The sequence below is a fragment of the Heterodontus francisci genome, chromosome 4 (genome assembly GCF_036365525.1).
Source record: "Heterodontus francisci isolate sHetFra1 chromosome 4, sHetFra1.hap1, whole genome shotgun sequence".
NCBI lineage: Eukaryota > Metazoa > Chordata > Chondrichthyes > Heterodontiformes > Heterodontidae > Heterodontus > Heterodontus francisci.
In genome coordinates this window covers 107,683,188-107,711,017 of record NC_090374.1, presented here as the reverse complement: position 1 = coordinate 107,711,017, position 27,830 = coordinate 107,683,188, and the positions used below count along the sequence as shown (strand labels likewise).

Sequence of the window (27,830 nt, the reverse complement as noted above, 5' to 3'; positions counted from 1 at the left end):
GCAAGCTAATGTCTGCCAAAAAAATAACTGGAACTGACACAGGCCAGAGTAAACAATCCAGCATATCCGATTTCAGGATTATGTAAGAACCAGAGACTAGTCATACTACACCCTTCAGCTCACAAAGACAAGAAGGCCTCTCAGCTGTGTACTACCGTACAGCAGCTATATTAACACTTTCAATTCTGACCTGGACCACAAAACTTAACTTAATTCAGTTGCAAGTTGAGAATGAATAAAAAGCTAGTATCAATAATGGTGACCACGATAGTCATAAACACCCATCTGGTTTCACCAATGTCCTTCAGGTAACAAAATCTACCATCCTTACCTGGTCTGGCATGTATATGACTCCAGACCCAAAGTAATGTGGTTGACTCTTAACTGCCCTCTGAAATGACCTAGTAAGCCACTCAGCTCTACAAAAATGTTTAATAATAATAATACCAAACAGACCACCTGGTATCGACCTAGTCAGTGGTCACGCCAAAGGCACAACCAGCCCAGCTGATCCTGCAAAGTCCTCCTCACTAACATCTGGGAACTTGTGCAAAAATTGGGAGAGATGTTCCACAGACTAGTCAAGTGACACCATGCCTTAGTCATACTCACCGAATCATATCTTACAGCCAATGTCCCAGACTCCTCCATCATCTCTCCTGGGTAAGTCCAGTCCCACCAGCAGGACAGACCCACCAGAGCTGGCAGCATAGTGGTATACAGTCAGTTGGGACATTCAGCAAAATTTTCCTGGTCTGTGGTTGGCGGCTTAGAGGCGGTGGGGGGGGCAGGTGGGGGGGCGGTGGCGGGGCTGGGGGGGCGAGAAAATGTAGGAGCCACATTGGGTGGCTCTTTGATACATTTCCGCTGCCAGGGAGGTTCCTCAGGGGCAGGCAAGAATGCGGATCAGCTGCCGCACCACTGAGGTGGGCAGCCAATTTACATAATTAAGGCCCCAAATGGGGCAATTTTCCAGTTTCACCGGCATTTTGCTGGCGGTGGTACAGCCCCCACTGTGTGTGGAGATTGCCAGCATCCTCCCTGCAGTTGTCTGGGGGCTGTCGGAGCTGGAGGCTCCATCCCCCAAAGAGGGGGCTCCGGGCATCAAAGGTTGCCCCCGGGGCCTCAACAATTCAAGTGGAGGTGTTTCCCCTCCACTCCAAGGGGCCTACCACCTATCCATTTTGGAAATAATTATTTATTTTTACACCTTCGAGGGCGCCTCCATGTTGAGGTGCCCTTGCGGTCTCCAACCTGCCTCAGCTGCGCCCACCTCTTCCAGTGAGGATGCCATTGCTCTGGAGCTACCAGCCCTCTGATTGGGCCAGCAGCATCGGCAGCCTGCCTGCTGTCCTTAATAGGATGGCAAGAGTGGAGGCTGCCAATTAGAAGGGTGCCTCCAGGAACATCACTGAGCCAGTCTCACTCCCGGTCAGTGGGAGCTCGGGTCCCCCATTTGGTTCCGATGTTCGAGTCCCAAAAATCCTGCCCATTGATTCTGGACACCATGAAGACTCATGGCATCTGGTCAAACATGGGCAAGGAAACTTCCTTCAGATTACCACCTACTGCCTTCCCCTCAGTTGATGGATCAGTACTCCTCCAGGTTGAACATCTTTTGGAAGGAGCACAGAGGATAGCAAGGCACAGATTGTGCTCTGGGGGTTGGGAGGGGGAGGGGACTTCAATGTCCATCACCAAAGTGGCTCAGTAGCACCACTACTGACTAAGCTGGCAAAGTCCTGAAGGGCGTAACTGCCAGACTGGACCTGCCGGCAGGTGGTGAGAAAACCTACATAAGGAAATACCTACTTGACCTTGTCCTCGCCGACCTACCTGTTTCAAATGCATCTGCCCTATGCAGAATTGGTCGGAGTGACAAATGCACAGTCTTTGTAGGGTCAAAGTCCAGTTTTCACATTGAGTACACCCTCCATCATGTTATGTGGCACAACCACCGTGCTAAATGGGATAGATTCAGAACACAGTGGCGGCACAGTGGTGCAGTGGTTAGCACCGCAGCCTCACAGCTCCAGCGACCCGGGTTCAATTCTGGGTACTGCCCGTGTGGAGTTTGCAAGTTCTCCCTGTGTCTGCGTTGGTTTTCTCCGGGTGCTCTGGTTTCCTCCCACAAGCCAAAAGACTTGCAGGTTGGTAGGTAAATTGGCCATTATAAATTGCCCCTAGTATAGGTAGGTGGTAGGGAAATATAGAGACAAGTGGGGATGTGGTAGGAATATGGGATTAGTGTAGGATTAGTATAAATGGGTGGTTGATGGTCAGCACAGACTCGGTGGGCCGAAGGGCCTGTTTCAGTGCTGTATCTCTAAACTAATCTAAACTAAACATCTGGCAATCAAAACTGGGCATCCTCGAGGTGCTGTGGACTATCATCAGCAGAACTGTATTCAAACACAATCTATAACCTCATGGCCTGTCATAATTCTTATTCTACCATTACCATCAAGGCAAGGAACCAACCCTGGTTCAATGAGGAGAGTAGGAGAGAATGCCAGGAACAATGCCAGGCATATCTAATAATGAGGTGCCAACCTATTGAAGCTGCAACACAGGGCCACCTGCATGCTAAACAGCAGAAGCAGCATGTTATAGACAGAACTAAGCAATCCCAAAACAACTGATTTGATCAAAGTTCTGCAGTCCTGCCATGTCCAGTTGTGAATGGTGGTGGACAATTAAACAACCAACAGGAAAAGGCTCATGAATACTTTTATCCTCAATGGTGGTGGAGTACAGCACGTGAGTGCAAAAGACAAGACTGAAATGTTTGCAACCATCTTCAGCCAGAAGTGCCAAGTGGATGATCCATCCACTCCATCCCCATGGAGGGGTGAAATCAAAAACGAAATTTGGAAAGCTAAGAGAGGGGATGAAAGAATATTGGCAAGCAAAAACAAGGTGAACCCAAAGATGTTTTATCAATATATTAAGAGTAAGAGGATAATGAAGGAAAGAGTAGGGCCCGTAAAAGACCAAAAAGGTAACCTATATGTTGGGGCGGAAGATGTTGGTATTGTTCTTAATGAATACTTTGCATCTGTCTTCACAAAAGAGGGGGATGATCCATATATTGTAGTTAAGGAAGAGGGGTGTGAAGTATTGGATGTGATAAACATAGGGAGAGAGGAAGTATGAATGGGATGAGCATCCTTGAAAGTTGGCAAATCACCAGGGCTGGTTGAAATGTACCCCAGGTTGTTAAAAGAAACCTGAAAGGAAATAGCACAAGGTCTGTCCATCATTTTTCAGTCCTCACTGGACACAGGTGTGGTGTCGGAGGATTGGCGGACTGCTATCTCTGTTTAAAAAGGGAGCGAGGAATAGACTGACTAATTACAGGCCAGTCGGTCTAACCTCAGTAGTGGGCAAATTATTGAAATTCATTCTGAGAGACAGGATAAACTGTCACTTAGAAGGGCACAGATTAATCAAGGATAGTCAGCATAGATTTGTTTATGTTTAGTTTATGTTTAGAGATACAGCACTGAAACAGGCCCTTCGGCCTACCGAGTCTGTGCTGACCATCAACCACCCATTTATACTAATCCTACACTAATCCCATATTCCTACCACATCCCCACCTGTCCCTATATTTCCCTCCCACCTACCTATACTAGGGGCAATTTATAATGGCCAATTTACCTACCAACCTGCAAGTCTTTTGGCTTGTGGGAGGAAACCGGAGCACCCGGAGGAAACCCACGCAGACACAGGGAGAACTTGCAAACTCCACACAGGCAGTACCCAGAATTGAACCCGGGTTGCTGGAGCTGTGAGGCTGCGGTGCTAACCACTGAGCCACTGTGCCGCCCCTTGATTAAATTTTTTTGAAGAACAAGGAAGAAAGATGAGGGTAATGCAGTTGATATGGTCTACATGGATTTTAGCAAGGCTTTTGACAAGGTTCCAAATGGCAGATTGGTTAAAAAAAATGGGATCCAGGGAAAAGTAGAATGGTGGATCCAAAATTGGCTTAGTGGTGGGTAATAAAAGGTAATTGTTGACAGGTGTTTTTGCGACGGGAGGGCTGTTTCCAGTGGCGTTCCACAGGGCTCAGTACTGGGTCCCTTGCTTTTTGTGGTATACGTTGACGATTTGGACATAAATGTAGGGGGCATGATGAAGAAGTTTGCAGACGACACAAAGATTGGCCGTGTGGTAGATAGCGAGGAAGATAGCTGTAGGCTGCAGGAAGATATCAATGGACTGGTCAGCTGGGCAGAAAAGTGGCAAACGGAATTCAATCCGGAGAAGTTTGAAGTGATGCATTTGGGGAGGTCAAACAAGGCAAAGGAATACACAATAAATGGGAGAATACTGAGAGGTGTAGAGGAAGTGAGGGACCTTGGAGTGAATATCCACATATCCCTGAAGGTAGCAGGACAGATCGATTAGGTGGTTAAGAAGGCATATGGAATGCTTTCCTTTATTAGATGAGGTATAGAATATAAGAGCAGGGAGGTTATGTTGGAACTGTATAACTCATTGGTTAGGCCACAACTTTAGTACTGTGTGCAGTTCTAGCCACCTCATTACAGAAAGGATGTAATTGCACTCGAGAGGGTACAGAGGAGATGTACGAGGATGTTGCCAGGACTGGAAAAATGCAGTGATGAGAAAAGATTGGATAGGCTGGGGTTATTTTCCTTGGAACAGAGAAAGCTGAGGGGAGATCTGATTGAAATGTACCAAATTCTCAGGGGCCTGGATAGAATGGATGTGAAGGGCCTATTTACCTTAGCAGAGTGGTCAGTGTCTAGGGGGCATAGATTTAAAGTGATTGTTAGAAAAATCAGAGTGGAGATGAGGAAAACATTTTTTCACCCAGAGGGTGGTGGGGGTCTGGAACTCACTTCCTGAAAGGACAGTAGAGGCAGAAACCCTCAACTCATTTAAAAGGTGTCTGGATATATACCTCAAGTGCCGTAACCTACAGGGCTATGGACCAAATGCTGGAAGGTGGGATTAGACTGGGTGACTCGTTTTTGGCAGGGGCAAACATGAAGGGTCAAGTCACCTCTTTCTGTGCCGTAATCTTTCTATGATTCTATGATACATATCTCAGCCACCTCCTGAAGTCCTCACCATCACAGTTTCAGGTCTCCAGCTAATTAGATTCACTCGACATGATATCAAGAAACAGCTCAGCACACTGGATCCAACAAAGCCCTGATAATGTCCCGACTGTAGTTACCGAAGCCCTATGCTCCAGAACTAGCTGTGTCTTTAGCCAAGCTGTTCCAATACAGCTACAAGATTGGCATCTACCTGACAATGTGAAGAACAAAGAACAAAGATAATTACAGCACAGTAACAGGCCCTTCGGCCCTCCAAGCCTGCGCCGATCCAGATCCTCTATCTAAACATTGAATTGAAATAAAAACAGAAACAGCTGGAAATACTCAGCAGGTTTGGCAGCATCTGTGGAGAGAGAAACAGAGTTAACATTACAGGTCTGTGACCTTTCATCAGAACTGGCAAAGGTTAGAAATGTAATAGTCTGAGCAAGTGAAAAGGGGGAGGGGGGAAGAACAACAAAAGGGAAGGTGTGTGATAGGGCAGAGGGCAGGAGAGATTAAATGACAAAGATGTCACGCTACAAAGGCAAAGGGAGTACTAATAGTTGTATTAAAAGACAAAGCGTTAGTCCAGAGAGAGTGTTAATGGCAGAATAATGAACAGAATGAATAGCACTCCCTTTGCCTTTGCTCCATGACATCATTGTCATTTAATATCTCCTGCCCTCTCCACTATCGCACATCTTCCCTTTTGTTGTTCTCCCCCTCCCCCTTTTCACTTGCTCAGACTATTACATTTCTAATCTTTGCCGGTTCTGATGAAAGGTCACAGACCTGAAATGTTAACTCTGTTTCTCTCTCCACAGATGCTGAGTATTTCCAGCACTTTCTGTTTTTATTTCAAATTTTCAGCATCTGCAATATTTGGCTTTTATATTAACATGAAAAATTGCCCATGTATGTCCGAACCACAAAAAACAAGACAAATCCGATCCAAGATCACAAGAACACAAGAAATAGGAGCAGAAGTAGACCATTTGACCCATCGAGCCTGCTCCGTCATTCAATACAATCATGGCTGATCTTGGGCTCCAATTCCACTTTCTTGCCCACTCCCCATATCCCTTATCTGACCAATTATCACCCATTGGCCTGCTCTCAATCATCAGCAAAGTGATGGAAGGCATCGTCAACAGTGCTATCAAGTGGGACTTACCAATAACCTATTCACTGATGCTCATTTTGGGTTCCGACCAGACCACTCAGCTTCAGACTTCATTACAGCCTTGGTCTAAACATGAACAAAAGAGCTAAATTCCAAAGGTGAGGTGAGAGTGACTGTCCTTGACATCAAGGCAGCATTTGACTGAGTGTGGCATCAAGAAGCCCTAATAAACTTAAAGCCAATGGGAATCAGGGGACAGCTCTTCACTGGTTGGAGTCATATCTAACACAAAAGGAAGATGGTTTTGGAAGCCAAATGATCTCAATCTCAGGTCATCACTGCAGGAGTTCCTCAGAACAGTGCACTAGTGCCAACCATTTTCAGATGCTTCATCAATGATTTTCCCTCCATCATAAGGTCAGAAGTGGGGATGTTCACTGATGATTGCACAGTGTTCAGTTCCATTCGCAACTCCTCAGATACTGAAACAGACCGTGCCCGCCTGCAGGAAGACCTGGGCAACATTCAAGCTTGGGCTGATAAGTGGCAAGTAGTATTCATGCCACACAAGTGCCAAGTAATAACCATCTTCAATAAGACAGAGTTTAAGCACCTCCACTCGACATTCAACAGGATTACAACTGCTGAATCCCCCACCATCAACATCCTGGGAATTTCCAGTGATCAGAAATTTAATTGGATCAGCCATATAAATACTGTGGCTACAAGAGCAGGTCAGAGGCTGGGAATTCTGCAGCAAGTAACTCACCTCCTAAATCCCCAAAGCCTTTCCACCATCTACAAGGCACAAGTCAGGAGTGTGATGGAATACTCTCCCCTTGCCTGGTTGAGTGCAGCTCCAACAACACTCAAGATGCTCGGCAACAACCAGGACAAAATAGCCCGCTTGATTCGCACTCTATCCATCACCTGAAACAATCATTCCCTACACCACTCATGTACCTTTGCTATAGTGTGTGCCGTCTACAAGATGTGCTGCAGCAACTTGTCAGGGCTTCTTCAACACCATCGCCTGCATGTTCCCCTCCAAGTCATCCAACGTCTGGCCAAGGAACCTGGAGGTAATTTGAATATTTTTTGATAGTGTATAGTAAGTGATATTGGATCAGCCGCCCATTATACATTGGTCCAAATTTTGTGTTTCATTGAAATTCGTAGAACTGTAAATGGAGCAAGATGTATAATGGGTGGCCAATTCAATATTGTCCATTGTATACTATTGTCTAAAGTTAAAATTACTCCCATGTCTTGTATAAGTTACATTGTTAAGATTCCGCAATCTTTCTGATACAATATTAGCAACTGTTCTGAATAAATAGCTGACTTATACTAGTTATTTCCTCTGACAGACAAGTCTCCTGAATTAATAAGAGAAAGGACTTGGATTTATGCAATACCTTATCACATGTCTCAGAACCATCTCAAAACATTTCACATACAACAAACTATAATTTGCGAATTTTATAGCAAATATTAAATGCCACATATCATTGTAGGAAGGTGCAGACTGGAAGCTAAGCATTCCCCCATAAGGAGAGAGGGGAAGTTAAAGTGCTACTTACCCTGGACAGCTCATGTGTTTGCTCCAATGACTGGACACACAGTGACATTAGGAGAGGCGTGGGAGCAGGTGTATTACTCCCCTTTATAGTGAGGAATTGTGCACACCATGGGTAGACTTTAAGGGAAATGGAGCTTTGATATAATTTCAGAGTTTCTATATATACATACACACACAGTTCATTTATTTGGGTGGATTTAATATTTTGTGTCAAATTTTATGCCAACAACAGTTATCATCACTGACTTAGACTAACAGGTAAGAAGAACAGTTCTAATGTTCCCCATGAGCCCAGTCTATGGGTTTTGCCAGAGGGCAGAAATACCTCCACAAATTAATATCTAAGGGGGTCATATGATACATCTGGAAATACAAGCATGCTTCTTGTGTTCACCACGAAAATGTACACCAGGGTGGCAAAGGACATTGAAAATGTTTACGATACAGCATTTCATTGCCTAGTTCCTAACTGGTCCTGTCCAGTAGTGACTGTAACTCTCCTTTAAGGAGAGATTAAAAGTGGTCTTTTGACTTTTAATTAAGCTGTTTTAAGTTTCAACACTGGAGCATTTTAGATATTTGAAACTTTTAACCTGCTGAGAATAGCAATGCATCAAAATAAATAAGGAACGCAATTATTAATTTCATAAAACAGTAGAGTGTTTTTAGGCATTCAACAATTCTGGTTCAATTTCCATTTCTACTGAATAATATGCAGTGGCAAACATTTCTGGCTAGTCATTTTTACAGACGTTGTATAATATACAATATGCCTGTGTATGCTGACAGCTGTAGAACACTGGGTTGGGCTTGGATTCACTTCAGTTTGGATGCATTTCACACCTTAATAAGGGGAAATTTAAGCCAACTATTTGCTTACTCTGTACATCCCAAATATAAAAACTGCAATAAGGAACAAAATATGTTTCTCATAAGAATCACCACAGTGGTGAACCCTTTGTTACAAGCTGTATGAGTGTCAAAACAGCCTCTCCTGACAACGACAAACAGGCAACAATCAGCTGCTCCAGATATGAGGTAAGATTGTTTTCTGTTTGACAATAAAAATATTCTGTGATCAGCATAGAGAGGAAGACAGTACTAAGAAATGCAACGTACAGTCTCTTTGTACCTAGAATCTGTATCAAGCACCTGCAGGTCAGGAATATCAGAAGAAGAAGATATTTGATTCAGGACATACCTTTGTTGCCAACAAAATGAGGCAGAACTTAATTCTAAAAGATGCAACATCACCATGTGCTGGGTGAGAATTTTTTCCTCATCTCCCCTCTAATCATTCTACCAATCACTTTAAATCTATGCCCCCTAGTCACTGACCTCTCTGCTAAGGTAAATAAGCCCTTCACATCCACTCTATCCAGGCCCCTCACAATCTTGTACATCTGAATCAAATCTCCCCTCAACCTTCTCTGTTCCAAGGAGAACAACCCAGCCTATCCAATCTTTCCTCATAGCTGCATTTTCCAGTCCTGGCAACGTCCTTGTAAATCTCCTCTGTACCCTCTCTCATGCAATTACATCCTTACTGTAATGAGGTGACCAGAACTACATACAGTACTCAAGTTGTGGCCTGACTCATGATTTAGTTCCAGCATAACCTCCCTGGGAAGGACGGCATTACCCCTGAAATAATCAAGAATGCCAAGCCTGCTATACTCTCAGCACTACATGAACTGCTTTGCCTGTGCTGGGACGAGGGAGCAGAACCTCAGGAAATGCGTGATGCCAATATCATCACCCTCTATGAAAACAAAGATGACCGCGGTGACTGCAACAACTACCGTGGAATCTCCCTGCTCAGCATAGTGGGGAAAGTCTTCGCTCAAGTCGCTTTAAACAGGCTCCAGAAGCTGGCCGAGCGCGTCTACCCTGAGGCACAGTGTGGCTTTCGTGCAGAGAGATCGACCATTGACATGCTGTTCTCCCTTCGTCAGATACAGGAGAAATGCCGCGAACAACAGATGCCCCTCTACATTGCTTTCATTGATTTCACCAAAGCCTTTGACCTTGTCAGCAGACATGGTCTCTTCAGACTACTAGCAAAGATCGGATGTCCACCAAAGCTACTAAGTATCATCACCTCATTCCATGACAATATGAAAGGCACAATTCAGCATAGCTGCACCTCATCAGACCCCTTTCCTATCCTGAGTGGCGTGAAACAGGGCTGTGTTCTCGCACCCAAACTGTTTGGGATTTTCTTCTCTCTGCTGCTCTCACATGCGTTCAAATCTTCAGAAGAAGGAATTTTCCTCCACACAAGATCAGGTGGCAGGTTGTTCAACCTTGCCCGTCTAAGAGCGAAGACCAAAGTACGGAAAGTCCTCATCAGGGAACTCCTCTTTGCTGACGATGCTGCTTTAACATCTCACACTGAAGAGTGTCTGCAGAGACTCATCGACAGGTTTGCGGCTGCCTGCAACGAGTTTGGCCTAACCATCAGCCTCAAGAAAACGAACATCATGGGACAGGACGTCAGAAATGCTCCATCCATCAATATCGGCGACCACGCTCTGGAAGTGGTTCAAGAGTTCACCTACCTAGGCTCAACTATCACCAGTAACCTGTCTCCAGATGCAGAAATCAACAAGCGCATGGGAAAGGCTTCCACTGCTATGTCCACAGTGGCGCAGTGGTTAGCACCGCAGCCTCACAGCTCCAGGAACCCGGGTTCGATTCCGGGTACTGTCTGTGTGGAGTTTGCAAGTTCTCCCTGTGTCTGCGTGGGTTTTCTCCGGGTGCTCCGGTTTCCTCCCACAAGCCAAAAGACTTGCAGGTTGATAGGTAAATTGGCCATTATAAATTGTCACTAGTATAGGTAGGTGGTAGGGAAATATAGGGATAGGTGGGGATGTTTGTTGGGAATATGGGATTAGTGTAGGATTAGTATAAAATGGGTGGTTGATGTTCGGCACAGACTCGGTGGGCCGAAGGGCCTGTTTCAGTGCTGTATCTCTAATCTAATCTAATCAGACTGGCCAAGAGAGTGTGGGAAAATGGCGCACTGACACGGAACACAAAAGTCCGAGTGTATCAGGCCTGTGTCCTCAGTACCTTGCTCTATGGCAGCGAGGCCTGGACAACGTATGTCAGCTAAGAACGACGTCTCAATTCATTCCATCTTCGCTGCCTCTGGAGAATACTTGGCATCAGGTGGCAGGACCGTATCACCAACACAGAAGTCCTCGAGGCGGCCAACATCCCCAGCTTATACACATTACTGAGTCAGCGGCGCTTGAGATGCCTTGGCCATGTGAGCCGCATGGAAGATGGCAGGATCCCTAAAGACACATTGTACAGCGAGCTCGCCACTGGTATCAGACCCACTGGCCGTCCATGTCTCCGCTTTAAAGACGTCTGCAAACGCGACATGAAGCCCTGTGACTGATCACAAGTCGTGGGAGTTAGTTGCCAGCAAATGCCAGAGCTGGCGGGCAACCATAAAGGCGGGGCTAAAGTGTGGCGAGTCGAAGAGACTTAGCAGTTGGCAGGAAAAAAGACAGAAGCGCAAAGGGAGAGACAACTGTGTAACAGCCCCGACAAACAAATTTTTCTGCAGCACCTGTGGAAGAGTCTGTCACTCTAGAATTGGCCTTTATAGCCACTCCAGACGCTGCTTCACAAACCACTGACCCCCTCCAGGCGCTTACCCATCATCTCTCGAGACAAGGAGGCCAAAGAAGAACCTCCCTGCTCTTAAATTCTACACCTCAGCTAATAAAGGAAAGGATTCCATATGTCTTCTTAACTACCTTATTGACCTGTCCTGCTACCTTCAGGGATCTGTGGACATTCACTCCAATATCCCTACACCTCTCAGAATTCTCCCATTAATTGTGTATTCCTTTGCCTTGTTTGACCTCCCCAAATGCATCACCTCACATTCTCTGAGTTGAATTCCATTTGCCACTTTGTGCCCTGCTGACCAGTCCATTGATATCTTCCTGCAGGCTACAGTCATCTGCCTTGCTATAAACCACAAGGCCAATTTTTGTGTCGTTTGCAAACTTCTTGATTATGCCCCCTATATTTACATCCAAATCATTAATATATATCACAAAAAGCAGGGGACTCAGTACTGAGCCCTGTGGAATGCCACTGGAAACAGCCCACCAGTCGCAAATACACCCGTCAACAATTACTCTTTGTTTCCTGCCACTGAACCAATTTTGTATCCAGCTTGCTATATTTCCCTGGATTCCATGGGCTTTTAATTTTTTTAACCAGTCTGCCACGTGGGACCTTGTCAAAAGTCTTGCTAAAATCCATGTAGACCACATCAACTGCACTACCCTCAACAATCCTCCGCGTTACTTCTCGAAAAATTCAATGCTCAGCATTTTCTTTGGGCTCCAATTATTTGCACTGATTTCCAATTGTTTTATGTTTCTTATTACATCCTGGCATGGTCTAATGAGAATCTCAAACTTTTGGCTGATGACAAAATTGGTGCAGATTTTGATACAATGTTGGCTTTAGTCAGTTTGAGCAAATTCCAAGCCGAAATCACTGCACAGCACCCATTCAGCTTATTTTCTTCCCCTCCTGCCTTTGCATCAAGCTCTACTCTTTTGTTCCCTATTCAATCAGAAATATTTAACCAATTCCCCTGACTGTTTCAAAGGGCTGGATATTACCAAGCCCTCAACGTCAGGCTGCGTGGTGGGGAAGGTAGATGATGGTCCTGGCAGCGGTCTGCCACGGAGTCCGATGCCAGGAGGGCACGGCCTGATCCTCCCAGCGGCAGCGAGTCTCCATGGCGGCGCCTGCCGCCACCACAACCCCCCGCACCCCCATCCCCCACTGCTGGGAAATGGGTCCTAGATTAATATATTTAAATTAATGACATGCATAAAGTTAAATAAACTTACCTTGAATCTTCCGGGCCAGCTTCGATCTTCGGCGCGGCGGCCAGCACTCCCGTGCCTTCAATTCCCTGTCCGGGGAAAGCCAGTGTGACACTGGTGGGGAGGGGGGAGGAGTTAAGATTTTCAGTGCGGGGGAGGAATGGGGTCAAATAAACCTGATGGGTGTAGGGGATGGTGGGAAGGGGTAAACTTTAAACTTAGTGCAGTCTGGGGGGGCCGAGGGTCAGATTTAAAAGGTAAATATTTTGGGAGGGGAGGACAAATAGTTAATGTACTTGTTATTGGGGGGGGTGGTAAAGGGGTGTTAGAAATTTATTTAATAAATTTCAGAGGGGTGTAACTTTAAAAATTCAAATTGACCAGCCGAGCTGGCTGCTCTTTGAAAATGGCACAAGCACCTGGCGCACAGGCAGCTAACGCCATTGCCAGTGATGGACAGACCGCCCCACCACATGACTGAAAGGGGAGTGGGGGGGGCCACCCTGGCTATTTAAATGAGCCGCCGCATGGGAGATCGCGGTGACTCTTTGGCATGCAGACCACCATTTTTTGAGCTCACCATCGAGATCGGCGGCAAGTTGTTCAAATCCAGGGGGTTAGGGGGTGCCGCCATGGAGCCTCGCCGTTGCCGGGAGGATCAGGCTGGGCCCTACCGGTGTCGGTCTCTGTGGCAGACCGCTGTTGGAACCACCTCCCCTGCCATGGAGCTCAACGTTGAGGGCTTGGTAAAATCCAGCCCCCGCGTTATGTTTTGTCTCCTTACTTGTCTTTTGCGCAAAAAAATTTAGTTATTTTAGCCTCTCCTTATTCTTGATTGATTGAAGATCCTATACAATCTCTGTTGCCCTTTTTTGAATTCTTCCTTTTGCTTCCGTGTTTTGTCACAAACTAGAACTGAAACAATACTTCAACTATAGCTTCATAAAACCTTTATGATGTCAGTGTTACTCACTTTGATTTAAATGCTTGGGATCTATTACACATTCTGTTTGCCTTGGCAGTTGCTGCCACATAGAGTAAAACTTCCAATGCTTGGCCCAATAGCAAATTCAAATCTTTTTCTGATTATCCTCTATTTAATGACATATTTTGGAATGAAAATTAAATTTCTAATTTTAATAATGATATGTATTATCTTATATATTCCGATATTAATAGTTATTTTCTATTCTTCTTTGTAGTTGTGTCTGTAACTCAAGATATCAGGAGCCCTGTTTTTCCTTCCAATTTTATGCCATTTGCAAACAGACATTATACTTGCAATACACCAGTAATACTCATTAATATTATGAACAGCACGGGGACTCTGTTTGACAAAGTCATTTAACTAGAGCTACCAGCCTGGATTTTCCATAGCATTCCACCAATTTTGGGCAGTAATTAGTCAGGGACAGTAAAGGAGGCAGAAAGCCATTACACAGAATCCCCACTCACTTTTGTACCTGCCCAATTCCCTGCTTCCCTGGCATCAGTAGAAGTACGCAAAAGCCGTAATCACGTGTTGATGTTCCAAGACGCCTTTCCCATCATCTCCACCTCATTTTTGCTCAGTCATAATCACATCACTGTGAAACAGGTGTCCAAGTTGGTAAGCACTACATTCAAGATAGAAGTAATTTGAAGTGATAAACAATCGCCCTGTAAAAACCTTAATATAGTGTCAGTTTTTTTGTGTTTTTTTGTTTTCTTGCTGTTGTCACCTACTCTGTAAAATTGTCTTTGTTTCAATAGCTAAAGGGTTACCATTTGCCCAATACCTTTTTTAGATAAGGCAAAATCATTGCCATATTGGAATTCCCCTCTACAGATGCTGTTAGAAGAAACGAGGAAGCAATGATGATGACAGGCTGATGGGGTGGCACCTGAATATACAGAAAGAAACACTTCTACCTATAGCAGAGGCTTCTTTTTCAAAAGGAAGTTGTCAAAGAGTTATGGAATATGTTGCAAGCAGACCCGAAGACCACTTCCACCACACATGCACTGTTCTGCCAATCACTATTAGGACCACAACTACTCTTAATTTATTTACCATGGAGTCATTCTGGAATGTCACTGGAGACATTATAAGGTAAAGCAAACAGCTGTGCAGAGATGTAGCAAGCAATTCATGCATTGCTTTTCAGAGCTAGAAAATTAATTAGGTTCCCCATGGACAATTAGCCGCAACATGACAGGGCACTGCAATTTCAGTGAGTAGCATGATTCCCCAAGGGTGCAAGGGCTCACATTGCAACCACATGGTCACATGTGCCTCCTTGATCAACACCTATACATATGTGAATGTTGCGACCTGGTGAGAAGGGGTCTAGGGTTCCATCTCAGCCTTCACCTGGTCTTACTGTAACAGGGTTTTATTTTTAAACACACCATTTTATTAACTCCCCCTTAGTGAATCCTTGTTTACTAACTTCCAATTACAAGATAAAGAAACTAGCCAAACAGGTTTTCTTAGGTTTAAAGAAAAAAGGTTGAACGTTATTAAACTTAAACTCTAATTTGGTTAACGCCTACGGATATGCGACGCGCCCATGCTAGCCTGCATATGCAATACACACATGCAGATAGAGACAGAAAAGAGAAGAAATAAAGTGGAAAATTTTGAGGCAATATCTGAAGATGGTTTTGGTTATTGTTCTTCAGGCTTGCAGTTGAGTCCTTGATTGTAGGTAGATCTTGCTTTTCGCTGGGGCCCAGTATTCTTCTTAAACCTTGTTCGATGGAGGAGACTTTTCTCTCTTGAGGTTCACGTCTTCAGTGGATTTGGAGTTCCGTGAGAAAGAGATGGGAGCAGACAGGTGAGGCTGTGGCGAGCCATCCAGGAGAGGTCTTTACAGTCCATGAGCAAACAGCCTCTCTATGAGTTCAAAAACTGTCTGTGCACAATTCAAAAAAACTCAGGTTGTCCAGCAGATTAGTCATGTGACTAACTGGTTTGACCATGTCTGTTGTGGATTCGGCCATCTTAGCAGTGATTCTGGAATGTAAGCTTCCTCACCTTCAATGACTAGTGATCAAAGTCCATTGTGGGTTGATTGTGTAAGGGAATGGTCCTTTGTCTCCACAAGCACTATCTGTTAGTATGTAAATGTTTTTTTCCAGCCACGGCTGATCTGTTTAACAAGTCATTTCCTGGCTTCAGCAACAGTTTAAACTCAATGTTCATATGACAAAATTAATATGTCTCATTCTTGGCAGGTGGGGGTCTGCATGACAGTGAACATGAAAGACCATCACTCCCCCACTATGCAGCTTGTTTGAGACCAGTAGCATTCCATCATTCAAAAGAACATTTGCTCCCTCAGGAGTTGTCACATGCTTTATATTAAAGAACTTCATTTTGTCAGTACTCTTTAACCTGGAAAGGCAAGATTCTGGGTGGATCCTTGGAGATCAAAGCTATCTTCTGTAGCCAAGATAGTTGGCACTTTGTGTATTTTCCAGGGGTCGCAGCTGCATAATGCTACAAGAAAGTCCATTCACTAAAATCATCATAGAACATACTATAGGCACTTTGAAGGTGTGCATCAGATACCTGGATCGATCTGAGGGTATTTTGTAATACAGTCAGGGAAGACTCTCAAGGAATGTTGCATGCCGCTTACAAAGGCTGCAGAGGATGAAATTTCTAATATAAAACAAGGGTTTCAGAAGGAGCAACGGCAGCTTGAAGAAGATAGAGGATAACCCTCTACTGACTGCAAGAAACATTCATGCCATCTGTTATGGGAGCCCTACACTTGACTCCGACATCTGCCAAGTGCATCGTTAGTCCAATCTACATCTTCATCCTTCTCACCAAAAAAATGTCACCAAACTTGGAGGTGTGGCAAACAGTGAGTTTGGTATGAACCACAGGACATAGATAGGCTAGCAGAATGGGCAGACAGGCGGCAGATGGAATTTAATACTGACAAGTGTAAGGTGATGCATTTTGGCAGAAAGAATGGGGAGAGGCAATATATACTTAATGGCACAGTTTTAAAGAGTGTGCAGGAACAGAGGGACCTGGGGTGCATGTGCATAGATCTTTGAAGGTGGCAGGACATATTGAGAGAGTGGTTAGTAAAGCATATGGGCTTTATAAATACAGGCATTGAGTACAATAGCAGGGAAGTTATGCTGAACCTTTATAAAGCTCCAGTTAGTCCTCAGCAGTATTGGAGTATTGCATCCTGTTCTGGTCGCCACACTTCAGGAAGGATGTGAGGGTCCTTGAGAGGGTGCAGAGGAGAGTTTCCAGAATGATTCCAGGGTCGGGTGGATTTTAGTTACAAGGTTAGATTGGAAAAGCTGGGCTTGTTCTCCTTAGAACCAAGGAGATTTAGGGACGATTTAGTATAAGTGTACAAGATTATGACAGGCTTAGATAAGTTAGACAAGGAAAAATTGTTCTTATTAACTAATGGTACAAGGACTAGGGGACACAGATTGAAAGTTTTGGGCAAGAGATGCAGGGGGAATATGAGGAAGCACTTTTTTATTCAGTGGGTGGTAATGACCAGGAACTCGCTGCCCACAAGGGTGGTGGAAGCAGAGACAATCGATGACTTCAAGAGGAAGTTGGATGGCCACCTGAGAGAAATAGACTTGCAGGCCTATGGCGATTGAGCCAGGCATGGAGCTGACTGCATAGCTCTGTGGAGAGCCAGCATGGATTCAGTGGGTCGAATAACTAACTTCTGTGCCGTAAATTACTTTATGACTTTCTACAGAACCTTCTCGGTGTGCAATAATTAACAAAGCCACAATTTGTGCTCATTCCTCAAAGCCATTTCCAAACCCTATCAATAAAAATGCTCGCAAGAACAGCAATTATAGCACTAACTTAATTTTATTTATAACCCATACTAGGTGTATCAGCCTGCTTCTTCTTAGCCCTGTGCTTCCCCTTTGGTGCAATTTAAAAAAAAATTTATACAGCAAAGAAATGGAATGTACTGAGTTGTGGTGTATGAATTCTTAAACCTAAGCTAGTGCTTCTCTTAACAGTTAATTGAGTGACTGGAATAGATGAGCTTGTTGCATACCTATATAGTTGCTTAGGATGTGAGGCAGACCTGCTGCGGGCGGCATCTCCTGCACTGCTGCCTGGGCAGCTTGGCTTTGCATTCCTTTAGTTGCATGTGCAGAATTGAAGCAGGGTGGTGAGAGTGCCTGAATGTGCTGCCACACTGCGTTAGAGCAGTGTCTAGAGTCCCTATTCCTGCAATGCTACTATTATTTGTACTGTTGGCCATTGATCTGCAGGACACCAGCCCTATTGATAATACTGAGATCTGTTAGGCTGTTGAGGTACTTATCTTCAACCCAGCCCCAATTGCCCAAAGGCTGCGTGAGACAACCTTCTCCAATCTGGAAACTCAGACCTCTAAGGCAGCAGTCGGAGCATCCATGGAGGAAGTGCAGACTACCTTCAGAAAGTATCATGAGAATCTCCACTGCCAATCTGCCTGGAGTTTTCACATGCTCCAGGATGGATTGTGATACAGTAAGATTATCCATTATACTGCTACACATGGAGGTAGTAGACCCCTGCTATCTGCAGCAAACTATCCTACAGCTCCCTAGTTCCTGCACATGCACTGATGCTCTTCAAGTATCCTAGCTTTGAAAGCAGGATCAATAATGTTGTATGATTGCTGTAAGAGTGATCTCCCTTTAAGGACTCAGTCTGCTAATGAGCTGACTACCAGGATGTAGTCATGTGACTAGAAGCCATAGTCACTGCACAGCAACACCCTGGACAAAGTGCTGTGGATCCATAAGGTCCAGATCCTCAGACTTTTCAGTTGAAGATCAATCTGTTCCGACCTTTCAGTCAGCCATATCTGCCTCCTCATTCTAACAGTTACCCCAAACTGTCCCTGCTCACTCATGTTCTGTGCATCACCCAGTGCACTCGCCACTGAATGACTCCCTAATTTTCCTGGGGCGAATGTCTCCATGTTAGGGTTTGTGAGGGAGAGTAATTGCTGGCTGCTTGTTATAGGGCCCTGATTCTTTCCCTTCCTTTGCTTCTTCTTTGCCATATCTAGGAAAGATAAGAAAAGAAGTTAAAATGGATTGCCAAGGAGCAGAGTCCATATGTGGTTTTCAGTAGAAATAGTGACGTGAGGGTTCTAAATCTAGTTTGCTGATATTAACATATTGCACTGTGTAATAGGATGAAAAAGGGAAACAAAAAGCCTGGTTTTAACACCAGGTGAAAATCGACTATAGAGATTGAAATGGACAGCCAAGTGTGAGGTCGAGGAGATTTTAACTCCCGGGTCTCATTAGCATATCCTGACAGACTTCCACTCAAAGTCGACAAGAATGACATCATGTTGTAGCATATAACCTATAATGGAAGAGGTTGATGATGGGTGAAAGCACCAAGAAATTAGATTCCATGTGGGAATTTTAGTGGGTGAATGCATGCGAGGATGTAAGTGAAAGGATTACTGACAGGTGAAGGGTAAACATGTAAGAAACACCCTGTGCTTTGATTGCAAGCAATTTAAGCATTTTAACAGACTTTAAGGGAGTGTTAGTAAAAGTGGTTGGTATCCTTGTTCGGGTGCACTTTTCGAAGGATGACTGGTTCATCTTGCCTTGCTTGCCCCTGTGACGACATTAAACTTGTTGCAGCACTGAGCTGCAATCCATGGGGTGGCTGATTTGGCACTGACTACATTGGCCATCGCTTGCCACTGCTCCTTGTGAGCCATTATTGCTCCACGCAAAACAATGCCTCCCTGCTTGGCCTGACTTTATGCCAAAAAATTCTAAGCCTTCATTAGTGAGCCTGGGGCTTGGGGCCCTCCTTCAAAACTTGCAGACTTCAGATACTCTTCAAGTAAGCAAACTTTATTCTGCACCAGAAATGTTTTTGTTTGTGTTTAGGCAGCTTCAGGCCTTCAAATTCTGCAACAGAATGTGAACCCTCATGCTCTCAAAATACAAACTCCCAATGGCTGGAGTTCCTAAAGCTGGAAGCTCACCATTATTACATTTATTAGGCTGACCCCAGAAACTACAGTAGGGTCAGCCTACTTCTTGTGGGGTGGGGTGAATTGTTACATGTATTTTCTTGGGATTCCATGCAAGCAAAATAACCTAGGCTTCTACTTACTCTATATACCCAAATAATTGTCTAATTTACAACTTCACACTGTAGCCTTTAAGCTTTCATAAGTCTATGGAGAGTCTTTCTGAATTACTTTTTGAAGATCAAGTTGTACAATGTTCATTCCATCTCTCATCTATGAATTTTGTTTCAGTCCCAAAGAATCCCTAAAAGTTTGTTAGACATGACTTTCCTCTCATAAACTATGTTGATTTCAATTTATTCCCTTTGCTTTCACAGATACTTGAGTCACTTCCTTTGGAAAAAACTCCAATATATTTTCTACTTTTGAATCATTAATGAAGACTGCCAATTATTATGGAAAAGTAAGAATTTTGGGTTGTGAATTGACATTCACTACAGATTGGGTTGAGACTGGCCAAACTCATTTCGCTTAGGACCATTCTCGATTCAATCTGGAATGAATGTCAGTTCACAACCCAAAATTCTTACTTTTACATAATAACTAGATTCAAATGAGTCCAGGACCCAGAATTCAAATACATTATTCTACTTCACTTTGCTATCCAGTTGTCAATTTTTCCCAACTGTTTTTATTTGTTGCTTTGTGTCTGATACGAAGACTGCATTTAATATGAGATTTTACAACTGCTTTTAGTTGGGGTGTCAGCCATGGCTCAGTTGCAAGCACTCTTGCCTCTGTATCGGAACATTGTGGTTTCAAGTCCCTCTCCAGGCCTTGAGCACAAAAATCTAGGCTGTCACTCCAGTGCAGTACTGATGGAGTGCTGTGCTGTCAGAGGTACTGTCTTTGGGATATGTTAACTCAGACCCTGACTGCCCTCTTATGTGGACATAAAAGATTCCAGGGCACTATTTTGAGGAAGTGGGGGTGGGGGGGGGGGGGGTGGTGGGGTGGTGGCAGGTGTAAGCCATGGTATCCTGGCTGATAGTCATCACTCAAACAACATCATAAAAAAGAGCTGGTCATTATCATGTTGCTTCTTGTGTGCAAATTGGTTGCCATATCTCCTATATTACAACAGTGACTACACTTCAAAAGTACTTCATTGGTTGTAAGAAGTGCCGTGGGACATGCTGAAGTCATGAAAGGCACTATATAAATGCAATTATTTCTTTTCAATCAACATTATTTTTAATCAAAATTTTCCTTAGTGAATACCATAATCTAATTAGGAATTGTGGAATTTCTGCACTCTCCAGCTTTGAAAGCAGTAATTTTGATTCTATATTCCATTTTTTAAAACACTAATGCCCTTCTTAATTCCCGGTTCTGTGTATTACTTTACACAATTAAAACTCTCATTCACTATATTCCCATTTTACGTTAAAATGGAACAAATTCGTACATTAATCTCGCTAATTTCTCTTGTGTGTAGGTCTAAGAATCCAGCCCCATTAAAGAAGCAGCACCCCACTGGAAATCCTAGGAGTGCAACATTTGAAACACTCCCAACATTATACAATTCATAATGACATAATAAAAATTTTGTCTTGGTAAACATCCATATCCCGTGAGTTCCTTTTAAAAACGCTATGATTCTCTTTCGTTTCTCTGCTTCAAGGAAGCAAAGGGTCACTTCCCTGACAGTTCTGCTACAGCAGAACAAAGTAACACAATTAACAGCACATGGTATTTTGCTCCAAGTTACTGTATGTGCGGAGAATTTAAATCTTTGCTTTTAATGTGATTTTTTTGACCTCCTGGTGGTTTGTGTGCAGTCAAATACATACTGAGCTGAAAATTCTGGAAAAACTCAAGTCTCAAGAATGCAATCAACTTTAAACAGACATTTCATTCAGGGATCAGTATCAAATTTTCAGAGGAATTAAAAATTCAACAGATGTTCCTGCTTTTGCAGATCCATTGTATACCACACAGGATGACTGACCATACAATTTTCATCAGTAAGCAGAAAACCTCAAAGTCTCTATTATACTGAACTTCTAGAAGTCATCTACAGCAGTTCTAGTGCTCAGTGTAATTATTTATGACAAGCTGCTGAAAAAGTCTGTGGTACTGACAGTGGCATCTGCTGCTTCTTTGTGGACCTGTTGATGTTAGCTAGTTACTGATTATATATGCAGAAAGCAGACACATTTGTTATTACAGAGTGTTAGATTTACAAATAAAAATTAATGCTAGGCATCTTCCAAACCCTTTTATTTTGAAGAAATGGCACATGAAATTCCACAACAGAATTTTTTCATAGGAAGCAGAAGCTGCACGTTTCCAATGCCAGTTTCTGATAACCACACCAGTCTGTATCCTAACCTGCACCAAGTCCTGCTCATGCAACAACCCTGTCTTCCCTACCGTACATTAACTCTTGGTTCTCCAAAGCCTCAAATGTAAAATTTTCATCCTTGGGTTTAAATCCATAGCCTTGTCCCTCCCGATCTCTGTAACCTCTGTAAACTCCTCCAGCTGTACAGTTTGCCCCCAAAACTTTTCATTTCTCTGATGCGAACCTCTTGTGTATCTCCCCGCTCCCTCCACTTCACCATTGGTGACCAGGCCTTCAGCCCTCTTGGTTCCACTCTGTGGTATTTCCTTCCTAAACCCTAAACTCTTCTGTCTCACCACCACCTTTTCCGGCTTAAGACTCTCCTTAAAATCCAAACCCAACCCTCCCTCCCTCCCTCATTGGCTCACCTTCAACATTTTCCTAAGCCTCTGTGAAACAATGAGAGACACTTTGAGCTGAATTTTTCACTGATGGTCAAGTCCCATCGCCGGGGCTGAAAGCAGGAGGCGACCCACTTTTTGACGGGTGGCGGGACCCTGGGATGACATTTTGCTGGCCACAGCCAATTAAGAAGCAGCTGCCAGGGCTGCCGTCAAATTGAGGATGGTGACTCACACCCACCCAACCCCCGACCCCAACAGCTTCAGGCCCAATCAGAGGGCTGGCAACTCGGCAGCCTCAGCAGTGCCACTGCTAGCAATGGCCATTGCTGAGGCTGCATCACCAGGGAGATGGTGCCTCAATGATGAGGCACCCTCTAAGAGTGGTGTGTTTGGTTGGGGGAAGCCTGGGCCAGGCAGGTAGGTCCTGCTGATCAGCAGGGGGTGTGGTGGTGCACTGGTGTCACGTTTAATGTGGGGATGGCCAATGCTGCTAGGGACCCCTGTGTGGACCATGGAGCGCCCATCAAGGAGGGCCCTTGCCTTGGAATCCACTGAGAAACCGCCAGGATTTACCTGGCAATCTCTCTACATGGCAGCCAGCCGTCCCGATGCAGACAAAATGCCCGTGGGGACAGGAACCGGGTGACCACGCTGCCATGGTTCCCATCGCTGGCAATGTGCCATGGCAGGAAGACATCGGGCTCCCCTCCAATGCCTTCTCCTCCCATATTGCCAGCCCATCTCCAATGGGCCAGGAAAATTCAGCCCTTTTTTATGTTAAAGAGGCTATATAAATGCAAGTTATTATTTAAGGACTCGACAGACCTGTTACCATAAGTCTATTTAAGAGATGAAGTCTCCACCAAATTGAATTGCAGCACCACAACACTCAGTTGAGGAAATGGACAAGTGGGAGGGTTGAGAAAATCTGATGAGTCCCATCCTTAAAAAGGATGGCAATCTTCCATACGAAGGCAAGTTACTTCATATAATTGAACTGGCTGATACCAGGTCACACATTGAAATAATTGAACATTCATTGGAAACATCAAAGGGCGAGATGTTAACTCTCAAAACCAATTCATTTATACAGAGTTAAATATCAGGCCTTTTGTATTGATGCTTCACAGGAACAATCATAGTAAATGCCTGTAGTGGTGCCCTCTCTTTGCTCCCCATCTGGCAATTCGAAATGGGTGACTCATTCAACTATGGACTTTTGATTGTTCATAAGGAATGTTGAAAGGATCAATGCACTCACTGGGCTGAATTTTGTGAGCCCGTCGCAGGTGACGGCGGCGAACCAGGAAATATGCGCATTCCCGCTAGTCACGTGGGAAGCCCACCCACTGCGATCACGTGGTGGGTGGCCACTTTGCATCATGGTGGCACAGAGCCCAGCTAATCACATGGCGGGGGCGTGATGCAGGATGCCAAATACAGTGTCAGATGACTCCGGAGCAGGTGCTGGCACCATATTTAAAGCCCTGCCAGCCCTGCTCATATTGCTGTCTTGGACTGATTTGCTGCTTGTTGTTCATGGCTGAGACCGGTGTTGGAGTGACTCCCCACCCCCCTGGAGATGGACCCTGCAGGATGGCAGAGGCCGGACACAGGGTGGCCCCATGGTTTAGGGATGCCTTCCTTGGCATCCAGGCTGCAAGGGAAAGGTGGGTGGTCGTCTACCCCAGCAATAGCAAGAAGTGGTCCTCCCGCCTGATCAAGCTAGCCTGGATGGAGATAGCGAGGACGTTAGCAGCTGAGGGGGTCACCCCTCACACTTGGGTACAGTGCTGCAAGAGGGTCAATGACCTCCTTTGTTCTGCCAAGGTGACTGTTCCATAAATCTTGTTTTTAGGGATTGCAAGTGGCTATGCAGGAAGATGCGGGAGATGGGGAGGGAGGCATTACAACAGCACTCGCAGAGGGGGTGAGGCATTATCTCATCCTGACAGATGCATAGCTGCATCTCGGCCACAGGCCACCTTTTCTCCCAGCTCATCCCCATTAAATTCCTAGAGAATGGACGGGAGCACGAGCTATATAGAAAACCATCCATGACTCTCCTGCACCTTCCACCAGCACAGATACTTTCACCTCAGTGGATTTCCACTCGGCTTTAGAATCAGGGTCACAAGCTGGTGAGAGCACCACACACATGCCCGAGCAGCTGGCTGAGGCTGAGACAGCTCAGGCCTCTGACAGTCAAAGGATTGTGGTGGCCAGGCCCATGCTGAGCCCCAGGCTGATGACGAGCCTCTGGTATCAGCAGCACCGGGCATGCTGAAGTTGCAGAGAGAGGTAAGGCAACATCTGGCAGAGATGCCAGAGGCCATGCGCAGCTATGAGCAGCAGACGATGAAGGAGTCTATCCATGCCATGACTGCTGCTCTGTCCCAAGCATGTGAGTGCATGGCTTTCTCCATTAAGTGGTTGGCGACCCTCATGGAGAGCCAGATCACAAATGCGCACAGATCTGCACACCATTGCCTTGGCCATGAGCTCAACACAGCAGTGGTAAGGCAAGAGAAGGGCAAGGCCCTTGGAGTCTTCTCCAGCTTCTAATCCTCCTCTGGTCAGCAGGAAGGTTTAAGTGAGACTGGAACGGGAGGAGGAGAAGTTGACCTCCACAGCTGGGGACTCCCCTCAGGGTGCTCCGAGTGTGGACAGCAGCTCCTCAGCCCCTCCACCAATGATTTCAGCTCCAGTAGCCACGATGCATGAGGAAAGTCCTGCACCTGTGCAGGGATCCCTTGGGCAGTCTGGGTTGTCCAGGCCTCAAGCAGCTAGAGGACAGCTGCCAAAGTCATCCCAGGCCAAGGGGCAGCCTAATCAGCAGCCTGCCTCCAACCCAGCTGCTAGTGCTGGTTCACACCTCATAGAAGTATTCATAAACATATTAAGGAAACCAACGAGAAACACTTGAGGTTTCATGGGTAATTGAAATTCAACATTGCTTCATCATATAAAGTTCTTCTGTTCTTGCAAATAACCTTCATTGTGTAAAAGTAATTATTCCATCATGCATTAATTGTGAGCTGCTGACTTCACCCTTCCCCTTTAGTGGATGCCAATGTAGGCACTGTCCTCGTTTAAATAGGGTCTCCCATGGGCCATAGCGCGTGATTCAGCTGGATGCCAGGCATGGAAGATAAGTAGAAAGGAGGAGACAGACTGCATGAGGTGAGTCTTTATTCTTTTGACTCTGAGAGGCTATCATGGTGGCTGGAAGTGGGTAAGTAAGAGATTGTCTCTTGCCTCCTTTGCCCGTCGCTCAATGTGCATGGCCTCCAGTGCAGGGGCTTCAATAAGCAGTGCTGCCTGCTCATCTCCCTCCTCCGTGTTCTCCTTGTCGGTAGTGTCATTCAATCATGTCCTCGTCATGCAAGTCCTCCCCACTTTACAGTGCCAGATTGTACAGAGCACAGCGGACCACCACAATACACAAAGCCCTCACTGGGACATACTGCAGGGCTCCTTCGGATCGATCTAGGCAACAGAATCTCATCTTCAGCAGCCCAATGGCCTGCTCGATGGTCACTCAGGTGGAGCCGTGGCAAGTGTTGGACCTCTCGTCTGCTGTAGTGTGAGGAGTCTTGTTACAACTGTACAGGTGTTGGTGAGGCAACACCTGGAGTACTGTGTACAGTTTTGGTCCCCGTATTTAAGGAAGGATATACTAGCATTGGAGGCAATTCAGAAACAGTTCACTAGGCTGATTCCTGGGATGAAGGGGTTGTCTTATCGAGAACGGCCAAACAGGTTAGGCCTTTATTCACTGACGTTTAGAAGAATGAGAGGTGATCTTATTGAAACATATAAGATTCTAAGGGGGCTTGACAGGGTAAATGTTGAGAATATGTTTCCACTGGTGGGGGATCTCGAACTAGGGGACATAGTTACACAATAAGGGGTCACACATTTAAAATTGAGATGCAAAGGAATTTCTTCTCTCAGAGGGTGGTGAATCTCTGGAATTCTCTGTCTCAGAGTTGTGGAGGTCAGGTCACTAATTGTATTTAAGGAGAAGGTAGATAGATTTTTGAAATCTTGGGGAGTCGAGGGTTGTGCAGAGCAGGCCCGAAAGAGGAGTTGAGGCCTGGGACAGATCAGCCATGACCTTAATGAATGGAGGGGCAGGCTTGAGGGGCTGATGTTCTTATGTTCTTAGCTGGTCTGGCCTACATGTGACTCCAAACCCACAGCAATGTGGATGACTCTTAACTGCCCGCTGAAATGGTCGAATAAGCCATTCAGTTGTCAAGGGCAATTAGGGATGGGCAACAAATGTTGGCCTTGCCGATGATGCCCACATCCTATGAAAGAATTAAAGAAAATCATCATCACTCACCTACCAACAATCAATCACAAGTCAGACCTCACATTCATAGCTTTACTATGTTTCTATGGGCTTACCTCACCCTCACACAATTAGCACTGCTGTAAGCCTCATACTCACATCTCACAGCTTGCACACGCTGCCAGCTATTCAACAATGACAGGCACATCATGCAAGCACATTGCACCAAACTCACTGCCACTTCCATCTATCTTGCAGGACAAGGTGATGCACAGCTGAAGGCAGCAGTAGCTAACCAGCAGGGAAGAGACACACTGGTTGTCCTCATCCTGATTGAGCAGACCGTGCCGAAAAGATAAAAGATTACAGATTTTTAATTCATTCATGGGATGTGGGCGTCACTGGCCAGGCCAGCATTTATTGCCCACCCCTAATTGCCCTTGAGAAGGTGGTGGTGAGCTGCCTTCTTGAACCGCTGCAGTCCATGTGAGGTAGGTATACCCACAGTGCTGTTAGGAAGGGAGTTCCAGGATTTTGACCCAGTGACAGTGAAGGAACGGCGATATAGTTCCAAGTCAGGATGGTGTGTCAATTGGAGGGGAACTTACAGGTGGTGGTGTTCCCATGCATTTGCTGCCCTTGTCCTTCTAGTTGGTAGAGGTCGCGGGTTTGGAAGGTGGTGTCTAAGGAGCCTTGGTGCATTGCTGCAGTGCATCTTGTAGATGGTATACACTGCTGCCACTGTGCGTCGCTGGTGGAGGGAGTGAATGATTGTAGATGGGGTGCCAATCAAGCGAGCTGCTTTGTCCTGAATGGTGTTGAGCTTCTTGAGTATTGTTGGAGTTGTACGCATCCAGGCAAGTGGAGAGTATTCCATCACACTCCTGACTTGTGCCTTGTAGATGGTGGACAGGCTTTGGGGAGTCAGGAGATGAGTTACTCGCCGCAGGATTCCTTGTCTCTGACCTGCTCTTGTAGCCACGGTATTTATATGGCTACTCCGGTTCAGTTTCTGGTCAATGGTAGCCCCTAGGATGTTGATAGTGGAGGATTCAGCAATGATAATGCCATTGAATGTCAAGGGGAGATGGTTAAATTCTCTCTTGTTGGAGATGGTCACTGCCTGGCAC

General features: G+C 45.3%; 1 protein-coding gene across 8 annotated transcripts in view; it reads left to right on the top strand.

Moving 5' to 3' along the window:
• LOC137368700 (proteoglycan 4-like) overlaps positions 1-27,830 on the top strand; it is a 186,511-nt gene that overhangs the window by 7,460 nt on the left and 151,221 nt on the right. The window contains exons 1-3 of one of the 8 annotated variants that reach the window (XR_010974808.1): positions 5,910-7,286; positions 14,483-14,746; positions 21,148-21,224. The exons of 3 other annotated variants lie outside the window; for them this stretch is intronic. The gene's annotated coding sequence lies outside the window, so the exon portion shown is untranslated. Of the gene's footprint in view, positions 1-5,114; positions 5,451-5,909; positions 7,287-8,978; positions 9,051-14,482; positions 15,276-21,147; positions 21,225-27,830 lie in introns of those variants that run through there. 4 more of the 8 variants (XR_010974806.1, XR_010974809.1, XR_010974807.1 and 1 more) reach the window with 4 other exon arrangements.